Raw genomic sequence first — 9,157 nt, 5'->3', positions numbered from 1 at the left:
GCTCTAACTTCTAATTGGGATATTCAAAAATTCAAAGGCTACGTCATATTTATAGCCCAGGTCCTAACGAATCAAACAAGCCCTCATTTGAGCCAATCGGTGCTTGTATGGCAGAGATAGACGGCTGAGAAGCCAATGGTGGCATGACCTAATTTTTTGGGACTGACAATTACTCCTTCCAATAGCAATGAAATGGGCTGGGACCTATACAGCTGTTTAGCCAATAAGCAGACGATTCCAACGCTATGCGGCATGCCGTATGTTCTTTGACTGTGTCTGCGTGAACTGGATGCGCAAAAGAATTCTTGCGTAATCCCTGACCTTTTGTCCCTCTCACAGCTCAGGGTGTCAAGTTACAGGCCTGTTTTCACACCAGAGTGATAGAGAGAGAGTCTATGCTCGTTTAAGGCCTTTCAGACTGAGCCTGCAGCCTTTTATTTCAAAAAGTTATATAGTAAACAAGTACACAAAAACGCTGCACCAGATGACCATGGCCGTAGAAAAATATTCATATAAAATCCATTTTTGGGTCTTTTGACTTGAATTTTTTTTTTGGTGAAAGCCAAGACATGTGGCTATGACTCTCAGTTTTGTCCCTAGCATGTTCCAGAAAAATAAGATTAATCAGTTTATCAGGTAAACAACCCAGGCGGACATGAAAACCTGCATTCTAACCCCTGTAACTTTGTGCCAGTAAGGCCTAGAATCAATCTGAAACTAGTTTCTATCTCTTCTTTCAAATGAGACCAGGCTCACCCCTGTGTGTCAAAGTATGTGGGAGCTGTACCACTTTTTGTTGGGCAAGTCATATAGGCGGAGATCCTAAAGAGGTAGTCTGTGAGCAATTAGTGTTGAGTGACGCCAGGTGATGATTATCAGAACTCCGTTGATTGAGATCTGAAGGAAGTGTCGTGAGAACCTGGCGTATCCGTGACAGCAGTATGGTCAACACTTAACCATGTAATCTGTGGATATTGACTATATCCTATATATCCTATAATTATATATAGATATAAATCCTATATCCTATAAATACACTGTGTACTGTATAACCACTTTGGAAAGATGACCCAAGTTAACAAGGTGAAATTTCCAGTAGAGGGGCATTTTTAGCAGATTTATAATTGTAATTACTTAATTGTTAATTACTTGTTGGATCTTCACCTTGAATGTGGTATAAGCACTGTAGTGGATTTGGAGTATAAGGCATAAACAGGAAGTGGGTATTATAAGGCTCCTCATAAATCAACAGAAAGCACACTCAGAGATAGAGACCAAGGAGCTGGTGCAGGGAATCACTGACTATAATTGGACTGTTATCCAGGTTCACATCAATATGTACATGATTCAATTCAATTTAATTTCAATTCAAGTTTATTTGTATAGCGCTTTTTACAATAGACATTGTCTCAAAGCAGCTTTACAAACCTAAAAACAACATGAAAACCTCAAAGGACACACAGTATAAAACAATAGAGCTGAAGCAGCAATCATGCTAGGATTTTCAAGTATCCATAGACATTTAATACATATTTTAAAATCTTACTTATCTTATTTTGCCTAGTTTTGATCATTGTAGGCCATTCTTATATGCAGTTATAACATGCATCATTATCTTAATCCATAGCATAGGTCAACATACCTGAAACACTGAACTCGAAGTTCTAAACAGGGAAAAAAGTTTTAGAAGTGAATAATTACAGTTTAAAAGCAAAGGAAACAAAGGTTGAATTAGACAAATTCTCTGTAACTGTAATCTGAACAGGGCTAACATTATTTAAAAGACCAGTTTTGGAAGAGGGGCAAGAAGACAGAAAGACAGGACCAAAAAAATTGCAATGTAGATCTTGTCCCTTGGCTCATAAAACATAAAAAGGAACCATTTTCAGGCCTTGGATCACATCCTTTGTAAAGGTCAGACAAAGACTGACATTATTACTGGAATCAGAAGACAAAAAAATTGAGAAGCCAAGCTGACATCCTCACAAAAATTAGGAGGAGGTCACAGGAGAGGCCACATCACCAACCTTGGTCTGAAAACAGTGAACTGGCAGGGGCGGTTCTAGAGGCGGGGCCACAGGGGCCCTGGCCCCTGCTGAAACAATTGGCGGCACTCAAGCATTTGAAAAAGGTATGACTGCCGAAATGTATTTGCACCATACTGAATAAATTATTTTGTGTGCTTGAATGTACCCTGAACTTATCATTTGGCCCCTTAATGGCCCCTGTTACAGAAAAATCCTAGAACCGCCACTGTGGAGAGTGAACAGAGATCTTCTTCCTTTGCCTCCTCTAATCTCCTTGCTCTAAACCCTGGGTTTCCATCTGAAAGGGTTGGGGATGGTGTCTGAAAAAAAAAAAACACCTGTAGATAATACTGACAAACCAGAGATAATACCAGAACCAGCAAACTGAGACACAGATCAACAAATACAAAGACTTAACAAATACATAAAAACATTTATACATATTTATACAGCACTTTTAATATAGTCATAAAGTGGCTTTACAGAAATCTGGATCTAAAAAGTGTATACTGTGGAGTCAAACAATGTTGATGATGTTAACCGGAACTTAAATATGAGCATCATTAAAGGTCTGTAATATCAAACTTAAGTTATAAATTGTTATTAACTCAGTGTAATTTGTAAAAGTTATTTGTAGTTTATTCAAAAGAGGATGTAATTTCATTTATTGCCTGGTGTTTTAACACTAAACTAGCTAGTTGGGTTGTAAGAACAGCTGAAAAGGTCATCAGACCTTTGTACAAACCATTGACAAATCCTACCACAAGTGCTGTATCAACAAGGCCACCAGCATTGTATATAACCCATCTGATCCCTCATAAGGATTTCTCACCCTGCTGTTGCACAGAAAGTACCAGAACATCCTTGCCACCATTACCAGATGCTCCAACACTGAAGGTGGTCAGATTATTAAATAAACTGCTACCCAACACCATCCTGGACTAATCAGGAGCCTCACCAAAACTCTGTCACCTGGAATGACCCTAAAGCCATCACTGCACACCTGGACAAAAAAGTATTAAGAGAAAGTGCTAATTATGATGCTACCAGACCCTTTTCCTACATCAGTCTTCCATGAGAAGAGTTTTTTTTTTTTCAGTTAAATTCCTGACTTTGCAGTTTACTCACCATAATCATTTGTCTCATTGTTTTCCAAGGACTGTTCTTTTGTCTTGTCCAACAATGTCTTGTATATATACTACCCAGTGTAATAACTGATTTTTTTTTTATAATTGTATATTGCCTATCATTTTACTGTACTCTATGTACATGTTTCCTTTGGTTGTGATTGGTTCTCTTTGTTGTCTAAAATCTATGAACATAAGGGTTTAGCATTAATTACAAATTTATTTATAAACCCAGTTAGTTTGATACAATCCACACCCCAGCATGTTCAAAACTAATAAAAAATAAAGAAACAGTTCCCTACACAATGCGGTAGCTCAAGGACATCATGTCTCTTGAGCTCGAATTCCACAGATGACTGAAATGTGTGGTGTGTCAGAGATCCACACTGTGAATTTTCTTCTGCATGTGGCACCACCACCTGTGAGCAATGTTGTCTTTTTATTGGCAGCAGTGTTGTCACAATAATTGTGGTGTGTTTTTCTCACCTGTTTTTGTATTGAGACTCAGGAACAGGTGGATAATATAAAGACTTGTGAAGACAAAATAAACTGGACTAATACAATATGGTGACTAAACTTTTTAATGCTTTTAAATATCATTTTAATTTTAAAGTTTAGGTATAAAAATATCCAGATGTGGTAAAAGCTATTTCTTTATTTCTGAAATATCAGATACTGTATTAATTGTTTTAATCAGAATACAGTCTGAATTTCAGTGGTTATAGTGCTTAACAATACTTAACCCTTCATTTAAACTGTCACAGTCCAGGCAGGGGGAAAAAATGTGAATTCTGTTGCTAGATTTTTGAATAAGGATTTTTCTTCTTGCCAATAATAAAACAAAATACTGCATTTCTCAAATCCTCTCGCTGTCGAGTATTTCCAGGTGATGAAAAACTGTTTGCATCCTGTTCTAAAGAATCATTTCCTTACCATTTTGTCAAGACAGACTGAAAATGGTTTATTGACATTTGGTACACAGTGTCATTTGATTAAGGCTTTACTTTCCTTCCCAGTGTCATGTATAATTTATTTGTAGCATTCTTATTCATGGGATATTGAGATCCTTTACTAAAGTTAAAGCGTTGCACAAAGGCTCAGAAGAAGCTGAGGTTCACTAGTGCTGGTGCCAAAACCTAAAATATTGCTTATGAGCCTGCTGATGGAGAACGGCCATTCTTTAAAAGCTATTAAGAGCAGACAGCAAAAAGTCTTAATTACAAGGTTCATGCTGCACTACAATTTGTCTGTAAAGCCTTCATTGATATTTAAGAGCCTATTAATCTCATTGGTCTGAAAGAAGATGACCCACAGTGCGGTCAGTCCGATTTTATATTAGAATTTAGTAATTAATACTAATAATAACTACAATTGGAATAGCTCAGTGTTTTTTGTAACTTGTGGAGACAAGAACAGAAATAACTAACAAGATTCATCATAACTTTGGTACTGCATTAAATGTCTGAGACGATCTATATTTGCCGCAATGATTTGACTATGTTATAGACTTCACTGGCCATTTTTGTATCTCTTATTTACATCTACAGCATTTGGCAGACACCCTTATATAGAGTGACTTCAAATCAAGAAGCTTTTATTGTAATTTCATCCATATATAACTGACACAGTACATAGTGAAATTAAATAGCATTTCTCCAGGATCATGGTGCTACATAGAACAAAGACAGAGCTACATAGAACAACAACAGAGCTGCATAAAACAAAGACAGTGCTAACGACTTAAAGTAAGTTAGTCCGAGCCACATAAAGTGTATCTGTGCAACCTGGTGCAAACAGTGTGAGACAAAATACAATGCAAACAAATAACACAAGACATTACACAAAAAAATTATATAGTACATGTGCAAAAATACTGGAATAAACACTTAATATAGTAGCAGTAGTTATATGAGGTATTGTAATGTATTGTGCAAAAACTTGCAATTAACTGAAATGTGCGAGACAGCATGTGTAAAATAGTGTGAAAAACCTGTAAACAGTTTGAAATGGGTGGTGCTGTAGTTATGGATGTATATTAAAGAGTGTGTATTTGGTGTAGGTCAGGGCAGTCAAGATATGTGTGTGTGTGTGTGTGTGTGTGTGTGTGTGTGTGTGTGTGTGTGTGTGTGTGTGTGTGTGTGTGTGTGTGTGTGTGTTGTGCTCGGTACAGTTCAGTTATTGAGGAGTCTAATGGCTTGTGGAAACTGTTACACAATCTGATCGTGAGGCCAGAATGCTTCAGTGCCTTTTTCCAGATGGCAGGAGGAAGAAGAGTGTGTGTGAGGGGTGTGTGGTGTCTTCCACAATGCTTTTGGCTTAGCGGATACAGTGTGCGCTGTAATTGTTTGTGATAGAGGGAAGAGAGACTCCAATGATCTTTTCAGATGTCCTCACTATCCGCTGCAGGGTGTGATGCAGCTGCACAGAATGTTCTCAGTGGTCCTTCTGTAAAACGTAGTCAGGATAATGGTAGGGAGATGGGTTTTCCTCAGCCTTTGTAAGAAGTAGAGATGCTGCTGGGCTTTCTTGGTAATAGACCTGTTGCTGAGAGACCAGGTGAGTTTCTCTGCCAGATGACAATCTCTACAGAGGACCTGTAAACTTACATATGATCTCATTTTATACAACTCCGCAATTTAGGGTTAAAACACTTCCTCAGGGCCCAGAGAGTGGTGGACCTGGTTTTCAAGCTCACAACCTTCTAAGTGGAACACCAACAACTTAACCACTAGGACCTATGTACCTACACATTATTATTGCTACACAACATTATTAAGTTATTAAATCCGGTCTGGATCTTTTGCTCTGTCTGGATGCTTGGCAAGTTTATGAAAATTACTAGTGACTGCTAACTTGATTGTGAATTTGTATCCCTGTGGACCCGGGATCCAGTGTACGCTTTCATTCTGTCTGCTTGTTGAAGAAAAAAAAACAACTTATATTTTATCTCTTTTTTCAAATACTTTTGCTCAGGGGCCCAGCAGTGGCAGCTTAGAACCCAGGATTCAAACTTACAGCATTCCTGTCAGTAGTCCAACACCTGAATCAACAAAAAATGGATGAATGAATGAATGAATGAATGAATGAATGAATATGGTGCTCTTTTTCTTTGTGTCCAGCATTATGGGTGGTGCAGGAACACTGAATGAAACTCTTTTTCATACATAAATGATTTATAGAATTATTATTATATAAATTATGATGAAATAGACGATAAACATCAAATATTTGCATAAAACAGTAGAAAAAAGGTTTGCAGAAAAAAGGTTTAAGTTAAGTAAGCTAAGTCAAAACTAAACACCACTGTTAAGTCAATTATGATGGTAAAGAGAATGGGTTCAGAATTGGAAAAAATGATTATGTAATTCTTGTACTCACTAATAAATTTAGAAGGAAAAGGTCTTATCTGAGATTTGAAGCTATTTTGTGGGTCACCTGTTAATTCTTTACAAAAATATCTCTTTAGTGTTTAGCTACTTTTTCACTGCATGCCGCCTCTGACCAGTATTGCTATATTTAGCTATTAGGTGTAAATCAATAATGTAAATGACTTGACAGGACATTTTGCAGCAGTGCAGTGCAATGTTCTGTAAGCAGAAATTCTTTTGCATAATTACAGATTGTGCTGATTGTGGTTATTCTTTGAGTTTTTAGCAAAGTGCCAGAAGCCACGCTGCAGTGTTTACAGATTTCATCTTACCATTAAATGCTGCTATTTCCAGTGAATAGCTCTTGTCCATAGATGGCAGTGTTAAACTGCAATTTAGATTCACAGTTTCTGTTGTCTGATGTGTCTGCACAAGCAAATGTACTAGTAGAAATCAATATTTTGTATGAATGAAAGTAATGCAAGTTAAATGATAGTTATAGCAAAATAATTATTGATATCTTTTGAGCCAGTAGAATGCTGACTTTTTTTTTTTGCATGTGTATGCATATTTCTGTGAGATATTTAATCATTTAATGTTTTGCTGTATTTATTCTCTTGTCCGCTGGTTGTGGCTTGTGGCAGAGCTGTTGTCCCACACTCGCTAGGTACTACTGTGTGTCTGTTACACTCATCAATGCGGAGCGTTTGTGTGGCCTTTCTGTGTGGTCTTATGGCTTCTCCTCTGTGCGATGTGTCTGTTCTCATTTTTATTTACAATGGCACCATGGCAACTTTTTTTTTAACCAAGTCACAACCATTTTTTTAACTAATATATGGTATGTCAATTAATAAGATATTCTAAAAAGATATGTTGTTAATATGAACTCCTGGTTGTGATGACAGCCTACTCCTGAGTGCATCTCCAAGGCTTCCTTCTATGTTCTGGAGAGAATGATATGACAGATCCTTGGCCTAGTCTCTACCTTGAATACCTGCAATTTGTCCATCTGTTGTATACCAATTCAAATCTGTGAGTATGTATTTGTCTAGTATTTCATGTGATGAACAGAGTTGTTTTTACTAACAAAATAGGATACATTTAAATTCTAATTCTAATTTTACGTCACATACCCAGTCATATACAGTACAACATGTAGCGAAATGCTTTTTACAACTGTCCTTAATATAAAAACAGCCAATAATCGAGAATAAATCAATAAAATGAAGGGGATAAAGGAATAAAAATAAGGCACAAGTAGGTACAATATAAAGAATGAAATAAATAAATATAAAAAGATATTTAAAAAATATCATAAAAAATAAAATCAGAAACTGAGTGTAGTGCAGAGATGTATGTGTGTATGGTCATATACAATTTCTATATATATTAATAAAGTGCAGGATGTGCATGTAATGTAATGGTTATTGTGGCTTGAAAATTCCAGAGAAGGTCCAGGCTCTAGGTGTTCACCAGGCTGAGGGACCGAATAGCCTGCAGGAAGAAGCTCCTCCTCATTCTCTCTGTGTTAAGGTGCAGAAGCGCTTCCCTGAGTGCAACATAGAAAAGAGTCCATTGTTGGGATGGCTGAGGTCTTTCACTATCTTCCTGGCCTTGGTCCAGCACCGCTTGCTGTAGATAGACTCCAGATCAGGGAGCTGTGTGTGAGAGCTCTTGTTTCCTGTGTGGTGCTGTTCCTCAAACCAGGCTGTGATGCTTCCTGCCAGGATTCTGTCAATACCAGAAGTGATGTCCACTCTCTCCGCTGGGCTCCTGTTGACCATGAGTGGTTGGTAGTTCCTCTCCTAGTCCCTCCCTTTGTCTTGCTGATGTTCAAGAGGAGATTGTTCTCCTGGCACCAAATCTCCATGCTTTTAATCTCCTTTGGGTAGGCCCTCTAATCATCTGACGTCAACTGTGTCGTCAGAAAACTTGATGACGGTGGAGTCATGCAGTCATATGTGTACACTGACTACATCAGGAGGGTTAGAACACAACCCTGGTGGGCACCAGTGCTGAGGGTGAGGGACAATGAGACATGTTTCCCCCGGTACTGTTTGTGTTCTGTTTGGAAGTAGGAGGTTCATTGACATACTGTATGGCTCAGCTACATAGCAGGACCTCCAACTTAGAGGTGAGTATAGAGGGAATTATGGTGTTGAAGGCTGAACTGTCCTAAAATCTACAGTAAATGCTAAAATCCTGCTCTCCAGGAAACTAAGGGCTATATGTTTTTATTGCATGGTCTGCTCTTTGTCAGCAGTCTTTTGAAGACTTTTGAAGACTTCAGCAGGAAGGAAGTAGTGTTGGGTCTATTATTCTAAAAGTTAATATACATGTCTTCATCAAATCAATTTTCAGGACTGGTATCCAATTACCATCACTCTACAACTAAAATATAGCAGCTTTAAAATTATGATTTTAAAACTCTTTTTGTGAAGTCTTGCTCCTAGCCTGTTTTACTGATGATTTTATTCTTCAATCAAATTTCTGTGTTTCCAGCTGTGACTGTGTTTGATGAATGAAGAAATCCTAGAGCATCATTGCACCCTGAAATCCAGTTCTACATTTGGTCTCATACCTGTTACAGTTTTTTTTGGATTGCTTACACACTAAAATTAAAAGTAGTACACTA

Source organism: Tachysurus fulvidraco, chromosome 11 (assembly GCF_022655615.1).
Source record: "Tachysurus fulvidraco isolate hzauxx_2018 chromosome 11, HZAU_PFXX_2.0, whole genome shotgun sequence".
Classification (NCBI taxonomy): Eukaryota; Metazoa; Chordata; class Actinopteri; order Siluriformes; family Bagridae; genus Tachysurus; species Tachysurus fulvidraco.
Note: the sequence above shows the minus strand (reverse complement) of the source record.